This window comes from Catharus ustulatus, chromosome 16 (assembly GCF_009819885.2).
Source record: "Catharus ustulatus isolate bCatUst1 chromosome 16, bCatUst1.pri.v2, whole genome shotgun sequence".
Classification (NCBI taxonomy): Eukaryota; Metazoa; Chordata; class Aves; order Passeriformes; family Turdidae; genus Catharus; species Catharus ustulatus.
This window is the reverse complement of record NC_046236.1, coordinates 3,080,621-3,099,942: the sequence shown is the minus strand read 5'-3', so window position 1 is coordinate 3,099,942 and position 19,322 is coordinate 3,080,621. Positions and strand designations below refer to the sequence as shown.

The 19,322-nt window shown below is 49.8% G+C and overlaps 1 protein-coding gene across 2 annotated transcripts in view; it reads right to left on the bottom strand.

Annotated features, from left to right (window-relative positions):
- RHBDF1 (rhomboid 5 homolog 1) overlaps nucleotides 1-4,143 on the bottom strand; it is a 33,956-nt gene extending 29,813 nt beyond the window's left edge. The window contains exon 1 of one of the 2 annotated variants that reach the window (XM_033073773.1): nucleotides 4,059-4,143. The gene's annotated coding sequence lies outside the window, so the exon portion shown is untranslated. Of the gene's footprint in view, nucleotides 1-2,927; nucleotides 2,948-4,058 lie in introns of those variants that run through there. The other variant, XM_033073776.1, reaches the window with a different exon arrangement.
- Between the last annotated feature and the right edge of the window lie 15,179 nt (nucleotides 4,144-19,322).

Genomic DNA, 19,322 nt, shown 5'->3' with positions numbered 1-19,322 from the left:
AAAAGGAGCTGTAATTATATTTGAAATAAATTGTTTACCCAGATAGTTGAAAAGTGCATCCAAAGGAAATTACAGCAAAAACAAGCCCTATGTCAATCTGACATTTGCTGTCTGTGCAGCGAGCAGAGCACACAAGTAATGAAACGTGCACTCTTAGAGCTCTAGGAGATTTGACAACTAAGATAAATGTGAAGAATAAGCTCTCTGTCTTCACCCAGTGGGAAACAGACACTGTTAATCAAAAGGATTTGACCACAGTTCGGATGATTTGGTCAAAAACTCAGCTGCTAATTTGCTCTTTGTCACATCATCCCTACACACATTTAAAAAAACAAACACCTCCTCATTCCTACAGCAGCATGGACTGAAACAAGGATGAGAGGTGTGATCTGCAGCTTCAACCAGCCCTGGACAGCAGCAAGATGAGTAGGACCAAAAAAAAGGAGGAAACAGTAGGAAATCCCTAAAGTTCAACTAACAAGGATATGACAATAGGCAATCTCAGCACAGATGCAATTTCCACTTCTCCCTGTGGAAACCTCACTTCCCAGTGGCACAGACGTTCTGCCTGTGAAAACAGAGAGGCTGGCAGGCAAGCCCTGCCCACCTCAGGGTGCACTGCAGGGAGGGCCTCCAGGACTCCGTGCAAGCAGGCCTGGATGGTCTGAGCACACACCACACACCAAATTAGCTGGGGGTTCTTTGAGGACATGGAAACAGAGCTGCCAGCATGACCATGGGAAATGCTGCCAAACAGATCCATTTCCTTCCAAGGTTAAATCTTGCCTGTCCTAATCTCTTGGGACCCAGAGCTGCAGGGCTAAGACTGTCCCTTTTACATGCTATTCTCTCAGAGGGGAGTTACTGAGCACTAGTAGAGTAAGCAACCTGATGCCCATTCCATAGTTCTGAACAAGGCAAAAAATAAACAAACAAAAAGAAAACAAAACAAAACAACCAACCACAAAGCTAAAAAAAAACCCCTACCACTAGGGAGATAACTACCAGCACCACGCTGGACACCAGGGCTTCCCCTGCTCTGCAGAAAGAAACAGTCTTCATCCTACCTTCCAGCAGCACTGAGATGTTTTACCCAGGACCCAGACACAAATCCCATGAAATTCAGGCTGCAGCACCCACAGCACACACTGAGATCTTGTCACACAGCAGAGTGGATGCAACACAGCCCCCTGAGAAGGCAGGCAATACATTCTGTGGGTTCCTTAAACTCCAGCTTGTACATACCCAGCAGCTGGGAGGCAACCTCACAGCAACAGTGTGAGATCTGCACAGTTCATGTCCCTTTCCTTCCAACTAGATGATGACAAATTATAAACTTGGAGTCCAGCACCTCTTCAGCTGAAAAGAAAGGAAACTAATCCACATCTGAGCTCAGGGAAAAGGAAGGAATCCATCCTTGAGTTTTAAGTATTTCTACTGAAATGGGTCATGTAGAGGTGACAGGCTGGTGGCTGCAGGAACAGCAATTAACAGAAGTGTCATGTCAGGTCACGATTAATGCTGGAACCTCTGAGAAAGACGCATGGTCTCCATGGGGTGCCAAAGCCTCCAGAGACAGCTATGGAAAAAAGGCAGCAACCAAAGGGAAGAATCTTATCAAAAGACTGGTATGCTGAATAAAAGCTGTAGAGTGACAGATAAAGAAATGCCAGGATCTTCAGCTCACAGGCAGTCCCAGTCCTGAGTCCTGCTTGGCAGGCACATCCCCAGCAACACAGGGTTCACACAACACATGCTCTGCTCAACTTTTTGCTGGATACAATGAACAGAAAACAAAAGCAAGCTGGTAATCTTCATCATGTTGCCCATCTCAGGCCTTCAGCACTAACCAGGCTGTGTTTGCACTGCAGAGAGATCCAACACACTGAAGAGAATCAAACCTTTACTAATTACATCTGAGCATGAGGGCTCTGTGCCCAGAATAAACTGTCCTATCGTGCCGCACTCAGCAGACCCTGCCTCTTTCAAGGGAACATGTTGGGACTTGCTGGCTACTTTCCGGGGCTGGATTCCAGAGGAACAGGACTGATGACCCCAAAAGGAATTCCTATTCCTGCCTGGCGACCTCACGCAGCTGCAAATTCATTGCAGTCCCTGCCACGAAAGTGAAACGAGCTGTCTGCCAAATCCAGTGACGACGTGCTGGCCCTCTCTGAGGGCCATAATTCCTCCCTGAGGTGACACATCAGGGCCACACGGTCTCAGTACCAAGACACTGAGAGGACAAACTTGTTGGAGAAGAGGTGTGTGCTGTGCTCTGCAGGCCAGCAGCACTCTCCACATTCAAAGCTCATCCGTATCTAGCACAGAGCAAGACATTCCCGAGACCAGGGCCAGCCCATGGCTTTCCCCAGAACCTGAAAAGCCAGTTTGTAGGCAGAGCTCTTGCAAGTGGATTGCTTAAAAAAAAAAAAAAAATAAAAAAGGCCTGTCATGGGAAGTCCCAGAGCAGAACTAGTTTTGTGGGAGCTGCTTTTACGCTGCACAGCATCACCCTCCTTTCATGGGAACGCACAGAAGCAGGAACAGCATGGACACACATCCACATGCCAGAGTTGCTGTCTTCCTGGGGGCTCAGGACCAATGAGCACAGGACAAAGCTGGGGACCTGTTCCAAATGCACAGCACCTCCTGGAAGGCTGGCAGTATCCCAGCTCAGAAATGGCACAGGCTCCCCTGAGCCTGCACACAGACAGGGGAGACCTGGGCTCAGCAGCCGTGAGGATTTAAGGACATGAGGGATGCAGCAGGAGGGACGGATGATAGCTGTTATTAGAGCAATCAAGGGTTAAAAAAAAAAAGACAAGCACTTTCATAAAGTCCATTTAACAATCAAAGCTTAAAGGAAGTATCTATAGTTCACTTCTTTCCTCAACTCTATCAACCAATCTAGCCCGAGCCATCACCTCCTCCTGCAGACCTGCACCACTGAGATGGAACAGCTGGAGAGCAACCTCCTTCCATACACTGGAGTGGAAATGCAATTCTTCCAAGGGTCTGCTCCCCAGTTTGTCCCAAGTGGGCTGTTTTTATCCCTGTGGTCACAGCCCACAGGCAGCTATTTGTCCGTGCTGCCCTATCAGCGTCACTGCAGTTAACACCCTGTGCTCCTTCCTTGTCCCGTGCTTCATTCAGAAGCTTTGCTGCCTGTCCCTTCCCGTTACGTGTGACTATTTTTTCCCTTTACTGCAGAATGCACTTTTCTTCCCAGAGGAAATTACCAGGCATGGGGACAAAAACAGGAAGAAAGGAAACAACTTCCTGCTTGCTCCAAGACCCGGCTTGGAGACATCCCTGACCAGCACCGTGCACTCCGCCACGAAGCAAACCTGCGAGAGAAGCAGCAGCCACAGAACCGAGCCTTGCACTAGGATGAGCACCAGGCAAAACTCATCTGTGCTGCCACTCACCTCTCCTGAGTTACACTGCAGAAAAACACAGGGCAAAATATCCACATGGGACACTTTGGCACTGCAGGGATGTGTGTGGCAGGATGGGCTTGCCCACCGAGTAGCCCAAAAGGACTTGGCACTCAGGGTGCAATCGTGCAAAAGCTTTGGTCTTGTTCGCGTCAGGCTGCCGTGATCCCCTCGCTTCGTGCCAGCAGTGCAGTGTGAGAACTCAGTTCAGAGACTCGATCCGGCAGGAAAACTAACGCTTACACATAAAAAGCCATATATTTTCCACCAGCTCATCTCCCAAAGTCGCTGGCAAAGCGTGGGTGCCAGCATGAGGGGAAGGACGGGTGGGACAGTGTGGAGATGGGGTGGACTCCGATCAGCTGAAACCAGCCGCGAACGCGCACCTCCACCTACAGCCGACAGCACGGAGATCGCCCAGCTCCCAACATCCAAACACGGGCTCGGGGGCGGCACCTGCCTCCGGCGACGCTCCTGCCCCGGGGGCCGCCGAGGGCCGCTCCCTGCCCGGCGGAGCGGCGCGGTGCCGGTCCCTCGGGGGGGCAGGAACGGCCCTGGCGGGATGCGGGATGCCCCTCCCGGCCAGCCCCCCCTCGTCCCCCCCGGCCCCGCACTCACCGAGCAGGCGGGCGAAGCGCAGCGGCCGCTCGGCTCGAGCCGCCCCCCAGTGCGGCTTAAGGGACCGGCGCCGCCGAGCTCGGCCCGCGGAGGGCGCGGAGACTCCTCCCCCGTGCCAGGGGCCGGCCGGGCGGGCACGCCATTCACAGCCTCGGCATGCAAATAGGAGCCGGGAGCGGAGCGGCGCTCGGCGCTGAGAGTCCCGGCGGGGAGCTGCCAGCGCCCGGGGCCGCGGGACGCCGCATCCCGCCGCACCGCCCTGACTCACGGGGTAGGAATGCGCCGCGCCGGGCGGAAGCCACCGGCCCGCCCGCGGCCCCCGCAGCCCCCGCCTTCCCCGCTGCCTCGGCGGTGGGCAGCGCCCTTTGGCCCCGCCGCTGCGCTGGGGTGCCGGGCTGGAGCGCCGGCTCCCGTTAGTGCCGGCCCCGCGGGTGCTGGGAACGCTGCCGTGCCCGCGGGGAGCTGCGGCGATTCCCGTGCCGGGCGTCCCCTTGGCTGGGCACCGCTGAGTGCCAAGCCCTGGCCCCGCTGTCCTCCACGGGAGCCTTCCCCACTAAGCCTCCCTCACGCTGCCCAGTCCCCTCACTTTTTCTTGCTGTTTCACTGTACTTTACCTTCTCCTCGCCCCAGTCCCCTACAGTTAGTGCTGTGTTTCCCATCAAGTCTTCACACCTTCTCTTCCAGCCATGTGGTTAGCGTATCATCCCTCCTCTAAGCTGTTTCTTTCCTCCCAGTTTAAACTTTTTCCCCTTCTGGAGGGCATCCTCCCACCTCGATTTCTCAGCCATCCTCGCCTTTGTCTTGGGATTGCTGCAGAAGATTTCTCCATCCATCCTCCAAGGAGCATCAGTCAGCACGTATTGCTCACACAGAGCTTTGCTGGAGCTCCAGCGAGGCCTGCAGGGTGCACATCCCTCTTGAGCAGGTCCCCAAGCCACAGCTCCAGATGATTTCAATGTTAGCAATAACTGGGGGGATGATGTTGCTTTCCCATCTTACTGCGTCTTCCCCGCCGACCTGCGTGATCCAGACGAGCTGAGCTCATCGGCACCGCACCCAGCCCTGCGCGTGCCCACGGCAGCCACACGTCGAAGGCAGCCCCCAGAGAGCCCTGCTAACGATATCATGTCTCGTTAGCTAATGAGCAAAGGCAGAACGGCCCCCGCTAGTCCTGGCTGAGGTGGAGACCAAATCACACGCAGAACCCTGACTGTCCGCAAAGCTTAGCAGGCACAAATTATTTTCAGATGTTTCTACCACATAAACAAGGAAAAGAAGCATCCAGCAATGCACTCTCAGGGCCCTTCAGCATCTCCCGGGAGGAACGCTCTGGAGCTGGAGTAGGAATCAGACCCACCCCTGCTCATTCTTTGCCTCCTGCCAATAGTGTGTGCATTTTGCAAGAAAAGCAAAGCTCTGTCACTGAAACGTGACTTCTTGCTCCTGTAGAACACTCTTGCAGACAGCACTGCTAACTCCATCCCACAAATTCTCCTTCCTCAGTGTTTCCCTGTCCAGCTCCCAGACTCTGGATTCTTTTACCCAAGCTGTAGGAATCTGCAGAGCTGGATAAAATCTACCCTCATGGTAAAGAATACACCTACCTTGCTGCCATCACCAGCCAGGGTGGTTCTCCTTCAGTGCACTGAGTCCTCCTGGCCTAAAATAGATGGAATAAGGTGACTTAAGGCCAGGTTCTGACTGCTCAAGCATGAGATGGTAAATGGCAGCAGTTCAGTGTTCAGCACCTACCATTTCTGGCCTGGAGTAGGTCATCTAGCCCAAAAACCTTGTTTGTTTTCTCCCTCTTCAGGGAATACTTTTGTTTGAAATGTGGCCTCTGAGGACCAGCTGAAGGAGAGCTCTTTCCTGGTGCTTGTTATGTTTAAGGTGAACATGTGATTACATGAATTTGCTTCATTCTTCTCTGCTGGAAACTGGAATTTCCTCCCTACTTGAAACCCACGAGAAACTGTGATCTTGCCACAAGACGCGGTTAAAGACCCAATGAAATAGATATCCACCAGCATGTGAATGCAGCACTTTCACTGCTGCAGCTTGCTAAAATTGCTTCAAGGCCTGGTGAGCCACACACCTGCCTGCTTCCAGCCAGACATTGCTGGGTCTGCACCAGCCAGGAGTGCTGCAGAATGGCCCTCAGATACTGGACAGAACTGTTCACCTCATCTCCAGCTGCATCCCCTCCTGCATGCACATTTGTATGCAGCACTCCTTGCAGCACTAATCCTGTGTCATCAGGCATTAAATTGTGGCTCCACTGAATAAGGATTATAATCCAAGCTGGGAAATGGTGATGTTACAAGCCTGAGTGCCTTGCCTGACAGTTTTGTGAGGACAGCTACGACACACCAGGAGTACCAGGAGGTCTGTTTTTATCAGGATCACCAGTTCCCTAGACAGATGATTTGATTCTGACCTGCTTTGTTCAGTGTTTAGGCCAAGAAATCATCCCAATACCTGGCAAGCACAGCAGAGACCATCAGATTGCAGCCTTGACCAGTAAAAACAGAGCTCCCCTTGCCCTCTGGAAATACATGGGCTTTGCAGTGCCTCCTGTGCTGACATGAAGCAGCAGCACAGTCCTGGCAGCTGTCCTAGCACACAGGGAAGAGGTCCAGAAAGGCCTGGGATTTCTTCTGAGGAGGATTAATAACACAGAAACCCAAGCAAAGTCCCACGGAGTTTCAAAGGCAGGTGGCCTGGCCAGGAGCCAGAGAGGGAACTGCCAGGAGGGAAAGGACGGGGATTCCCTTTGGGAAATGCCTTTCCAGGGCGGATGCTGGACCTGCAGCCCCTTGCTGGGGAGCAAAGCAGGTTCTTGGCTACCAGCAGCTGATCAGGTTCTCACCCCCAGCTGCACATGTGTGTGTGGGATCCTGTGGATAGGAGAAGTGGGGAGGGTACAGCGGGATCTGTTCACCAGAGCTGCTGGAGAAATCTCTCCCCCTGCTCCTCACTAACCTGCAGCTCCTGGTGTGCAGCTGGCCCAGCTTTCTGCCCCAGGGAGAGCAGAGGGCTGCTCTGAGCCCCCAGCCTCAGCAGTGCCCTTTCTCACACACCATGGGAGTGTTGGAGTGTTGGTGCAAATTGCTTGGAGTGCAGATGGCCCCAGAGTGGACACCAAGCTGGGGATGGTGCTGCTGACCTGAAAAAAAAAAAAAGACATTTTTTAGAGTGCAAATCTTTCACTTCCCAAACAAACCCAAACAACTTCTATTAACGAGCAGCTATGTCGCAACTTCAATTTCCTATAATCCACTCGATTCTCATGCAGTTCAAAAACCCCAAACTGGGTGGAAGGTCACCCCCAGGAGCAGACAGTGCAGACATTATTGTGTGGGATCATGCCCGTGCCAAGGAGGGACACAGAGGTGACTTTGGCCTGGCACTTCCATGCACCTGCTCAGGTTCTGGATGTGCCGTGGGCTGAGCTGGCAGCAAGCCTGCAGGGATTGGGGTTTAAGCCAAAAAAGGTTCAAAAATAAAGCCAAGCCCCACCATCCTTGTCTGAGGCTTATTCAGCCCAAATCAGGACAGATAATTCCCTTCACAGACATCATCAACAACTCCACCTGGGGCTGGGGAGCAGGACATAAGCAGGGAGAGGAGCCAAAATGTTGATCTGGGAAGATGGTGGTACCCCAGACACTCACAGGCATAGGAGCTGCTGCCCAGCAGAGCACACAAGGAAGTCACATCAAAACTCAAGCCCTTCATTTTCTGCCCAGATTAATTGCAATTGATCATTCCTGGCTCTAGCCACAGGGAATGTGTGCGCTTGCAGTGCCAGGAGGAGGTGGAGGAGTGGAAATGAGATACAACTTGGATTTCATGGCTAGCCCATACAGAAATATTTATTTTCAATTGTATTTCACCCAGAAAACCCACTCAGATCAAAATGGCAATTTTTGTTTTGGTCAAGTCATTGAAGGAATAGGCCAAAAAAAAAAAAAAAAGGAGGAAAAAAAAGGAAAAAAACATGTATAAAGCAAGTTATGATTTCCAAAATATTTAGGAAATGTCACTTAGTAAAATATCTTCCTTCTCCCCAGTTTACTTCAGCACAAAAAGGTGTTTTTAACATACGTATGTGTGTGTTTCATATGGAAGGAATAAAAATGTCATGGAAGAAGTAAGATAAAACTCCCAAAATATCTCTTATGTAGTCTGAAATACTCTTATCATTTTCCAATCCGCTCTTGGCAAGAGATGAAATAATATTGCTTCAGAATTTCAAAACTGGGCAGATTTATTTCCAAGAGGCACACAAGGACTCTTATGAAGCAGTCAAATACGGAGAGCAGTGGCCAAGGGTGTGATCAAACCTTCACTGTTGGAATGCAGGCCTGGAAGAGCCTGAATCCAAATTGCACAAATTACCTTTTAGTTGTTGATCCGTAATTCTGGGGCGCCTGGATTTTGAGCAGGGACTTTCATTTAAATGTCCAGGCTCTACTAACAGGGGAGGGGTGCCAGAAGGAAAAAAATGAGCCCCAAGGAATGTGAGCTGGGTGTCATGGTGCCATTTGGGGTCTTTGTTTGTGTCCCCCCAGGGCTGGGTATCAGCTACTGGTGTCACACTTGATTCCAGTACTAAGAGTCACTGCTGTTGATGAAGAAGAGGAGCATGAGAGGAACATGCACATCAGCCTGCAGGTGCCAAAGAATCCCTAAAAGCATGGTGAGAGATTGTCAGGTGGAGCAGCAAGGTTTGGTAGCCTGCAGCCAGTAAGGGCATCCTCCAGGTTAGCCCTAAGCTGCTGCAGGGGACAAGCCTTGAAGGAGAACACTCAAAATTGGAAATAAGGAGTGATCCAGCTCAGACAGAACACTGCAGAAAGGACTCAAACTTGGCATTAGGCACAGTGAAGCTCTTCATCTCCTAAATTCCTGTATTAACTAAAAGGGAATTGAATTGAAAAAAAAAATTAAAAAAAACCAAAAATTTCCAGTTTAGTTACTCATAAATGAACTGAAGGAGTTCATACTTGAGCTGGGGAATTTTGGTTTGTCTATCAGCAATAAGCTACATTTTTGAAGAAAGGAGAGACATATGCTATCTTGATGTAAAAATATGAACTCAGAAATCGGAGAAAAATAATTCAGTTACTGACAACCAGCTTGTAAAGAACTTGCTCAGCTAAAATAACAGGGCTTTATGTAAATCCAGCAAATCTTTAGACAAATATGTAAGAATAGTTTTGGCATAGGCAAGTAACCAAGTAAGAAGCTGAAATTTCAAAGTAAAATCAACTCTCAGAGTCAATAACAGAGATCGTATCTCCAGCAAAAATTAATTTAATCATGTCCCCCTGCAGTTAGTTAGACTTAAGAAACAATAACTTAGTGTAAAAACTTCCAAACAATCTAATTTCATGAGTTCTGATCTAGACTTTGTCAATCCCCCTGTGCTGCCAGCAAATGGCTCCTCTTCGCAGTCTGTCACTGCTTTGTTGGTTTGTTCCTTCTGCACTGTTCCTGACTTTTCAGGTTGAAACAGGAGCCAAGAAGCGGAGTGGGTTACCAGCTTCCAAAGGTACTATGAGCTCTGTCTCTGGCATATTGGAGTGTAGGAGTGTCACTGCTGGATTTCAAAGGCCTCCAAGGACAGAGTTCCCACCACCTGCCTGGGTCCTGGGTCCCACTCTCACAGGGACAGATCCCATCCCAATGTGCAGCTGGTTCCCCTGTGGCCTCCTGCCCTTGCAGGCCCCTGGGTTTCAACCCTCTCCACTTCATCCTGCAGGGAGAGCAAAGCTGCCCTTCAGCTCTCCTCCCCAGTGCTCCCAGTGGCCTCTCCCTGGGCTCTCCAGCTCCTCTGCCTCTCCCCTGTACAGAGGATCTGAGCAGGATGCCATGGTGTGCACTGAAACACTGGTGCTATGCAAACACGATCAGGAGGATTATTTGTACTTTAACCCCATCAGCAGTGAGCCTACAAACATCTGTCAAACATGCTGAGCTGTAAAGGCTCCCTGTTTTCCAGCAGAACTTTCAGAGCAAGAACTAAGGAAGCTGTAGCTGACCTTAGATGAGGAAGCACTGGTGGAGCTGTCTCTGCCTTCCAGACCTTCTGCAAGACATGGCAGAAAGAGGAAGCTGCCAGCAAAGTTTTTAACAAATACTCTGTTTATGATTGTTATAAGATGCTGAACAAGGGGAAGGCAAGAAAGGAATGAAAGCCCAGAAGAAAGCAACTGTTAATCTTGACTCCCACCCAAGCCTACTGCATGTATTACATTTTATTACAAACATTTCTTCAGAAAGTCCACACGTGGATCAAATGATCCCAGTGGAGTGACATGGTTCAGCACTAGCCAACCTACTAATATCTGTCTTGCTCGGTTTTCCTTTTTCCTGGCACGTGAAGCATTTTGAAATTTTCTGGAGCTTCCAACCGCTTCATGACGGACAAGGTCCCAAAGCCAGTCATTCAGAAGACTCCTAAGTGACCCTTTGGAAAACTTCTGAGTGTATGTGTGACCAAGCTTTTCTGCTGGAAAAGCAGACTGGCTGTCCCAGAGACCATTCCCTGTGTCACTGAATGTGACAATTGCACCAGTGAATACGGTCAAAGCTCCAGCTAGGCAGAAGGCAGGCAGCCAGCATCCTGAAGGGTTTGATAAAACAGAGCGTGTCTTCATTCCAAATTATGACAGAGCCCCTGGATTTCAAGTTGTTCACAAAGGAAAGATCTGTATGAAATATCTAAGCCTTTCCAAAAAAAAAAAAGAAATCCCGCAAATGCTTGGACACTGTCCATTTTTTCATGTAATATACAGAAACTTCTCAAAAACTGGGTGGGGAATTGTTTCAGAAAAGGGCAAAACCTTCCAAACTGCTTGCTTCCAAAAGCCCTCTGAGCCCTGTGGAGGAGGTGGACAGATATTTTGCTGGAGCCCCAGTGGAATCAACTCAGGGCGCATGCGATCAGCCAGGAAAGGGCAGATCTGGAGTTTTGCTGCCTCAGTCATTTCTTCCCAGCCAGGCTGCAGCAGGAGGGACCAGTGGGTCATCCCTGGTCTCTGCAGCTTCCCTGGAGTGGGGTCTGTCCTGTGCTGCCACATCCATGGTTTGGATCACAGCCCTCAGTGCCAGAAAGAGAAAGAAGTTGCTCACTGTCTCAGTCCTATTCTCCCCCAAATAAAGCCTTGCAGGAAAGGAAAGGGATCATTTCATTTCTTAAAGGGCAGCTGAATCCCCTCTAAATGGCCACATTCTTGTCCCTTTTGCAGAGTTCGGCTGGTGCCAAACTTGGTCACAAAGGCGTATTCACGGCTTTTTCCTTCCTACACATTCAGGAGTTGAAAGCCAATTTGGTACAAACTCCCCAAAATGACTTATTCAGCAGCTGCTTGCCAGCTTCCTGTTTGCAGAGCGGGGGGGCTGGAACAGGGGCACAAGCCCCAAGACTTGGCACGCTGCGGTGGGGACCCTGTGCCTCTGGTGCTCCCCGAGCCTGGCAGAGCATCAGCCACTGCTGACCGTGCTCGGCTTGGGCAGAGACCCCATCACCAGACTGGCCTTTTCACCTCTGCTCTTGGTTTCACCACCAAATTTGCTTTTTCTTGAGGTCACTGGTCTCTGGGATATGTTCCAGCTCTAATGAGGATCTTTTCCCTAGTAAATAATTCCTCCTCTCACCAAGGGAATGGAGCAAATGCTCAGCCTCAAGCTACTGAGCACTGAGGGCAGCCAGTTCCTACCCTTGCCAACAGCCATGGAAGTGATTATCCTCCCTGGGATCAAGAGACTCAATGTCTTGTCTAAAAACCTACAGGAAGACATTGAGGGAACAGGAACAAAGCTGTCCTTCATCTCATAGGTTCATTTATAGCAGGGAAATCAGGAGAAATGGACAAACCTTGCTCACCACAATGGCACCTTCATAATGGCAGCCACGGATCCTTCCTCGTAGCCTCTCAGCCCTGTCATGCTTTGGAGAAGTGTAGGAAAGACCAGCATAAGGATCACCCAGATGCTTTTTATCTGGAAGCTGAGCTCTCAGGAGTGGTTTGGGATGGCAGGGTGTCCCTGCTGGGCACACCACGGGTGTGCCAAGGAGAAGGAACCCTTGGGTGTGTACAAGTTCACAGAAAAGAAATGTTTGCTGCGAATGGGTCAGTGGTGACTCCTGGTTGCAGGGGCAGGTGATCAGGATGTTTTCTCAAGGCTGGCTTTTGGTTCTGTGGTTTTTTCACCATCTGTGACTGCCAGAAGTATGGTTTCCCATCTCAGCCTCCCACATGGCTTTTTGCTGGAAAACACCCGTGTAGTGTCTGCAATCCCTGCAGCCACGCTCACTGCTCAGCTCCCAGGGAGGAACTACACACTTCTTCATATCCATGCCATCTCCAGTAAAACAGCTTGCCTCATGCATGGGACAGCTTTCCCAGGAGCAGGCCACAGCCCATGGGGAAGGATCACTGTGATGGTGGATAGAGGTGTATTTCTTCCACAGTGCCACCATCTCTCCAGCTCAGGTGTTGTAACTGAGCAAGCTGGGTCCTCGCGCCATTTCCCAGCAGACTGGTGGTATGAGCCAGCAGGATTTCACTGCAGGGGCCCCATGCTCTTCCACAGGAGCACACACCACACTGGTAGCCAGGTAGGAGTTGGGCTCTGCTCCCAGGCAACCAGTGACAGGACAAGAGGACACAGTATGAAGTGGCACCAGGGGAGGTTTAGGTTGGACATTAGAAAGAACTATTTCACAGAAAATATGATTGCAATGGACTGCTCAGGTGGGTGATGGAGTCACCATCCCTGGAGGTGTTTAAGGAAAGACTGGAGGTGGCACTCAGTGTTCAGGGGTGAGTGACAAGGTGATGTTTGGTCATAGGTTGGACTCAATGATCTCAGAGGTCTTTTCTAACCTAATTGATTCTGTGGTAGGCTCAGGCTGTCTCAGCTGGAGCTATTTAATCAGCAATGAGCTGATAAGCTGACCACCAAAGCTGCCCACTGACGATCATTAGCAGCAGGGCAGTGGTAAATGAGCTCAGATGTGGTTTCCTGGCAGCAAGGGACCCTTTCTGCTCGCTGAGCATTTGTTCTCTCAGCAGTGGCTGTTTGTACGTGCCAGCAGTGTTCACACCTGACCCTGGCTGCAGACCATAAACATTGTCCTGCTGCAGCAGTGACAGGGGCAGAGGATCCTGGGGCTGCCTGCACAGGGCTCCCTGTGGCAGTCACAGGAGTGGGACTGGCACCCAGCCACAGGGCTGCACCCTGCTCTGCCACGGCGCTCCTGAGACGATGCCCCTGGCAGGAGCAGCAAATGCAGCTGAGGGTGGATTAGGTCAGGAATGTGGGAGGATTTGACAGCTCAGACACCAGAGATGAGGACAGGGGGGCTGCAGGCAGAGAGCCAATGCATGTTGGTACTCACATCTCCTGGATCAGGCCTCCTGCCCCAGCAGAAAGGAGCCACTCCAGCCTTGTTAGTTTGGAAAGTGTGCATCCCTCCTTTCTGGAAATGGGCCTATCTCCACCATCATCCTCTCTGTGTGGTTGTCGTGGAGAGAACAAATGTTGTGCCTTTCCTGAGTTAAGTTTGGATCTAGCTGTAAGTGGAATTGATTAGCAAAGGTGACTTGATATATTGCACAGTGGATCCAAGGGTGGTGCTCCAAGTCCCAGGTGTGCACACCTCCTTTGGATTCATGGCATCAGCCCCACTGCCATTCCAACAGGAGCATGGCTGGGACATGGGAGGGATCCCAGGCTACTGGGACAGAGCTCCTGGATGGGACACATCTCCAACATAAGGTCTCAGCCTTGGTGCTGAGCTGAGATTCACCTTCAGCATTTTAAGCACTGATCTATAAACCACTGGCTGATATATACACTGTGCTGTGCACAGGAGCTGCTGCTTCTGATTCCAAATGGACATTTCCAAGTAAAAATCAGCAATCCCCAGAAGCATCAAAACCAAACACTTAAACTCTTCCAGGAGAAGCATTTGGAAGACAGGAGAGTGCCAGTACAGCACTCTGGACATGTCAGGGACCAGGGAAGATGGAGAGACCATAGCATCCAGTGCTGCTGACTCAGAGTCAGCCCTCACCAAGTCTAATATAATTTTGTTGCACATCATCGCCCCTAAGGAGCCTTGGTAGGTGAGTGGTGTTGCAAGTGAGGCCAGTTTTTCACAGTATGTGCTGAATTCTTCCAGCTACTGATTCAGCTAAAAGCATGTTCCGCCCTGGGGCTGGGCAATTATAAATTTAGCAGCTCTAGTTCTAGGCCCATAAATATCTTTGTGGTAACCTTTCTCATTGCATCTGGGAAGAGCCCAAACAGGAAATCTCAGGTAGAAATGGGAAATGAAACCTCACAATTTGAGTCATCAATCATATGGTAAAGTTAGGAGAGGAGTTAGCCTGAGTACAAAGGAGCCTGTCCCTGGCAGGGCTTCTAGAAATAGAAGCAGCAATTTCTTCTGTTTTCCTGGAAATCTTGTATCTGAATTTGTTCTTAATTTTCCTGCTGGAAAAGGACTAAAATCTGACCTACTTTTGAGCAAAAGAGCCATTGGGATCAGAGTCCCAAAATAGGTCTGGGCATAGATGCTCCCTTGGTGCCCACTGAGAATGGTTGTTTAGTGCAATGAGATAATGCTTCTCTGGAAGAATTTCAGACAAAGAGATTCTGTAATCAAGGCTTCAAATCAAATTATCTGCCTTGTTGTTCAGGGCTAAAGATTCCATCTTAATATTGAAAGGCAGTTGTGTTTTCTGTCTTGAGCTTGAGTTTTGTCATAATTTTTTTTAAAAAGCCTGACCCTGGTAACCAAACCACTGAGGAGCCACTGCTCAAAGTGAGGTCAGACTCTGAAATCAGCCCTCACAAACAGTTGGTTTTGTGGCCTTTTGAAAATAACTCTTTTCAGATGTGCAATTGGGAATTTGCCAGGCCGCTCCAGATATTTCCCCAGAGGTCCAGATGGTACAAAAAGACATGGAAAATAAGATATGTCATTCTTAAATAAGATTAGTGGCACTCTGCCTCGCTGTAAAGTACTCTCATTGTATCAGTGTGGGTTTGGGGTGCGTGACCCAAAGCTCCACAGCCCTTTGCAAAGAGAGGCTGTCATGAGGGACATGAACACACCCCAAGCAGCCCAGTCTCACTGGAGGAGATGAGAAGCATCTTCCACACCAGCACAGTGATTTTTTTTTTTAGCTGTAATACTCAAAACACTGCTAGAGTGAAAATCTAATCAGCCTCAGAGCACCCAGTGAGCCCCTGAGAGCTGCCCTGGGACAAAATGCTTGAAATCTGTTCTCATTGGGTGAGAAATTCCAAAGGGGGTTTGGAAAAAGTTGCCATTCCACTTCACAATGAGGACCAGATTTTCAAGAATTCTTACTGAAAGAAAATTCCAACACATTTGCAAACTAATTTTGGACAACACAAATATTTCCATGGGGGAGGGAGACAATATATATCCCACACAGAGCATAATCCCAGCACAGCTCTGAGCCCCACGGTGTCACTTGGGAGGACAGGGGGTCCTGGCCAGCTGAGGACACTTCCCAGTGCCCTGAGAAGCACAGGGAGGAGATGTCCAAATAACTTCCCACTAACTTGGTAGCATCTGCCTCGCATTTTTGTTTGTGTCTGCTTTCAGCCTTGAACAAAAAAATGTAACAACACCGAGCCCTGGAGAGCACTCACTCAGTGTGTCTGGGCAAAGCCACGGTAAGCCTGGCTTGGCATGCTTTGAGAGGGAAAGCTAAGCTGCTCCCCAGCCTCCCCATCTTCTCCAACAGAATGCTCCCAGAGCCCCTAAGGACACAGATGTGGGATTTAGCAGGACTTCAGGAGCCACCTGTGGATCAGAGGCTGCTCAGCACAGCCAGCAGCTCATCCAGACCTCTTGGACTTCATCACCTGCACCAGGGCTCCCCAGAGCAGAGTCATTGATTGCTCTTTGGGAATCGTGGGAGGGTCTGGACCATTCTCCAGCTACCAGAGCAGCAGAGCCGAGGGCCTGACTCATCTCCCTCTGCAGGATGGAGCTGGGATGGAGCTGGGATGGAGATGGGATGGTGGGCAGCCTAAAGGCCACTGCTGGCCCTCAGCCCCCCTGCCCCACTGCAGACACAGGAATGTTTCGTGGGATAATGATAGCCAAGTGGAATCTGACTGCCTGCTGGACCACTGCATGCTGCTGCTTGCAAAACACTATTTCTGGCACCACCACCACCATACCAAACCCCAGAGCATAACACTGCAGCCACAGTCTGCACAATTCCCAGAAATTCCAGCAACGGATGAGGCAGGGGATCTTTCTCACACCCACACAGGATCTTAGCAAAGGAAAAGATAAATGTATATGCAGAAGCTGTTGATGATGGTCACCTAAGTCCAATCTAAGCACCAGCCTGGAAAAGCTGCTGTCTGCTGAAATAAAAGCTCCCAGGGCTTTTCTCAGGAATTTTCTCCTGGGGTCTCTGATTGCAGCCTCTCCTTGTCCAACTTGAACCCCTATCACTGACTGAAATGTCCCTGCCATGTTGTGAGGAGAACAACTCATTGTGCAATTGAAGAATCTGAGGTTTTTCCAGGGATTATTCTAATTAGACACCAGCTATTTTTACCCCATATCATATGTTGGAAATACAATTTTAAAACCACACTGGAGCAGCCAAGTTAAATACTGTAATAACCTTGAAAATAGGGTTAGCAACTTTAATGGCTAACAACAACATTACCAGCAATAACTCTAAAGCAGAGGGAATAACTGCCATGCTTCTTGGCACAACCTGGACTCTGGGAGAGTCAGGGATCAACCTGCAACCCTTGACAGGAGCTCAGGGCTATCCAAATCCATCTGCAGAAGCTCTGTCATAACCACTGCAAATGATGGGTGGCTGAAGTGGCTCAGATAAAGAGTGTCAAATCCTAGAAACAAATTACATTTACAACAGCTTCTGTATTCATGAATATCACTACAGCAGGTCTCATAAATTTTCCAGCAAACCAGTGATTATGGCTAATGGGAAGGAGGCCAGTGGCTTAGTGCCCAGAGCAGCTTGAGAATCCTGGGCTCCCTCACAGCTCACGCTGGGACCAGAGCAGGAAGAAGCAGCACCGAGTCCTGCCTGACCACAGTTCTGCAGTTCTGTGGTGCTGGGCAGCTCAGCAAGCCTGGGAAAGCCATGGGTCTGCAACCATCCACCACCAGTGGGCTTCATCCTGGTTTACTTTTCCTAGGCCACATAGAGAGCTCCTGTACCAGGACCCTGCAGCCTAAGCTATATCCTCATGCTCAGAAACTGAGTTTTGGAAAAAGCTCTGGGGAAAAAAATCCCTTCTTCTTCCCAAAATATCACATATGTTCTACAGTGGGCTAGTCTGGCAAATCCTCAATTATGTGGGCAAAGGTTTGGAAGGACTGGGGTTAAACTTAGCTCCAAATGTACACAGAATTTACATCTTATTTTACAGCTGCAGGATGCCAGCTCAGTTTAAGTCTCAAAGCCCTTTTGCTGCCCTACACCCTTTTCAGGTGGGGGCCTGGTGGTCCCCAGGGGGCACAGAAATGCCCTGTCTCTGCAGCCAGCTGAGTGATGGCACCACACCAGCTGAAGGCCTGTGTCCAGTTTGGGATGTTGGATGAATTTTCCAGACAGATCAGTGGGTATGTGCCCATTCTGCTTCCCCAGGGCGATCCAGGACAGCTCCCTGGCACTGGGGATCAATTGCATCCAGGTTTCCAGAGTTACTTGAGCAGAGAGGCTCCCTGAGAAAGCCCCTGGGATGCTCAGCTGCAAAAGCCACAGCAGACAGCTTCCACAGGTCAATGCATTTCACCAGTGTTAAACTTGTTTCACCCTGAGTACAGCACTATGCAGAAAACTGGGAACTGAAAAAACATATTGTCCAGACAAGTGACCCTCACCTGTGCAAGGTAACATCCTCCTGTGCTGCCCATTTACCAAACCTCTTAGAAAATATTTGCTGGCTAATGCAAGAGCAGCCTCCAGCCCTGGCCTGCTGTGTGCACAGCTCATAGGGAGTCTTAGACATAAGGGATTTTCCTGAACACATCACAGTGTGGATAAACCAAGCAATTTTGACAGCACTGGGATGGTTAAAGACAAAGTTTGGAGCTTTGGAAGGTTTTTCTTTTTTTTTTTTTTGTTTTGATCTATTTCCTGTGGTCTGCAATGCCACTTTAGCACCTGCCTTTAGCTTTGGGAAGACCCATCCCATGGACACCAACTGGGTAAAATGTTGCTCAGCAGTTTCTTTAATGCCCCAGGTTTTTGGTTACTGTAACCCACCATGCCAGTGTTCATTTGTGGTTCATTTGTTTCTCATTGTGGAATGTCGCCATATCCCGGGTTTGTGGCTGCAGTCCACATCTCTGGTCCCACCCCTCTCTGCTGGCATCCTGCTCTTTCCCCATAGCTCTGAAATTCCCTTGACCTTCCTCCCTGCAGTCCCTAAAATAGCTCAACTCCATTCCATTTTTAGAGGTCAGACTCAAAATCCGTTGTGGATTCCAGCAGCAGAAACCCAGGTGCCAAAATAAGAGGATGAAGGCAGCCCCTGGGAGCACCTCACTGTGCCATGGCCAGGAGACCACGGCAGAGGGCTGGCACGGAGCTCAGCTTCTCTTGGTCCCGCCCACGCCAAATCCCGGGAATACACATTAACCCAAAATAGTGGGATCAGCCACGTGGATGGATTTCTCTTGGGAAAGGGCAGACAAACAGCACACTGTGGGGTGACAGGGCAGGACAGAGGAGTTACTCACAGAAGCATTTCCTTTCTCATGATCACTCCATCTCTCTCTGATTAGAACAGGGGTTTTTAAACTTCAGTCAGTCAGCCTGGGAAAATAGGATGGCAGTTCCTCTAACTGTCCAGCAAACTGCCTGTGGAAAGCATTTGTGAGAGCTCAGCTCGTCCACAGAAATTGCTCCAGACAGGCAACACTACCTCCAAAAATGTGTTATACAACATTTAACTTCGAAACCTCTTAGTCAAAAAAATGAAACCCAATTCCAATAGGAGCTGGCTTGTAATGAATTTGGTGTGGATGCCAGTGTGAGGTGTGTAAATAGCGTGTGTAAATAACACCTCAGCTATTTGGCTGCAGTCACTGCAGCAAATACATCAAGCTATTGTGCTTCCCTTCCAAACCTGTCATCGCATGCACCACCCCAGCTGCCAAAGCCTCTGCCTTTTTTTTTTTCTCCCCAGATGTTTCAATCTCTAGTTTGA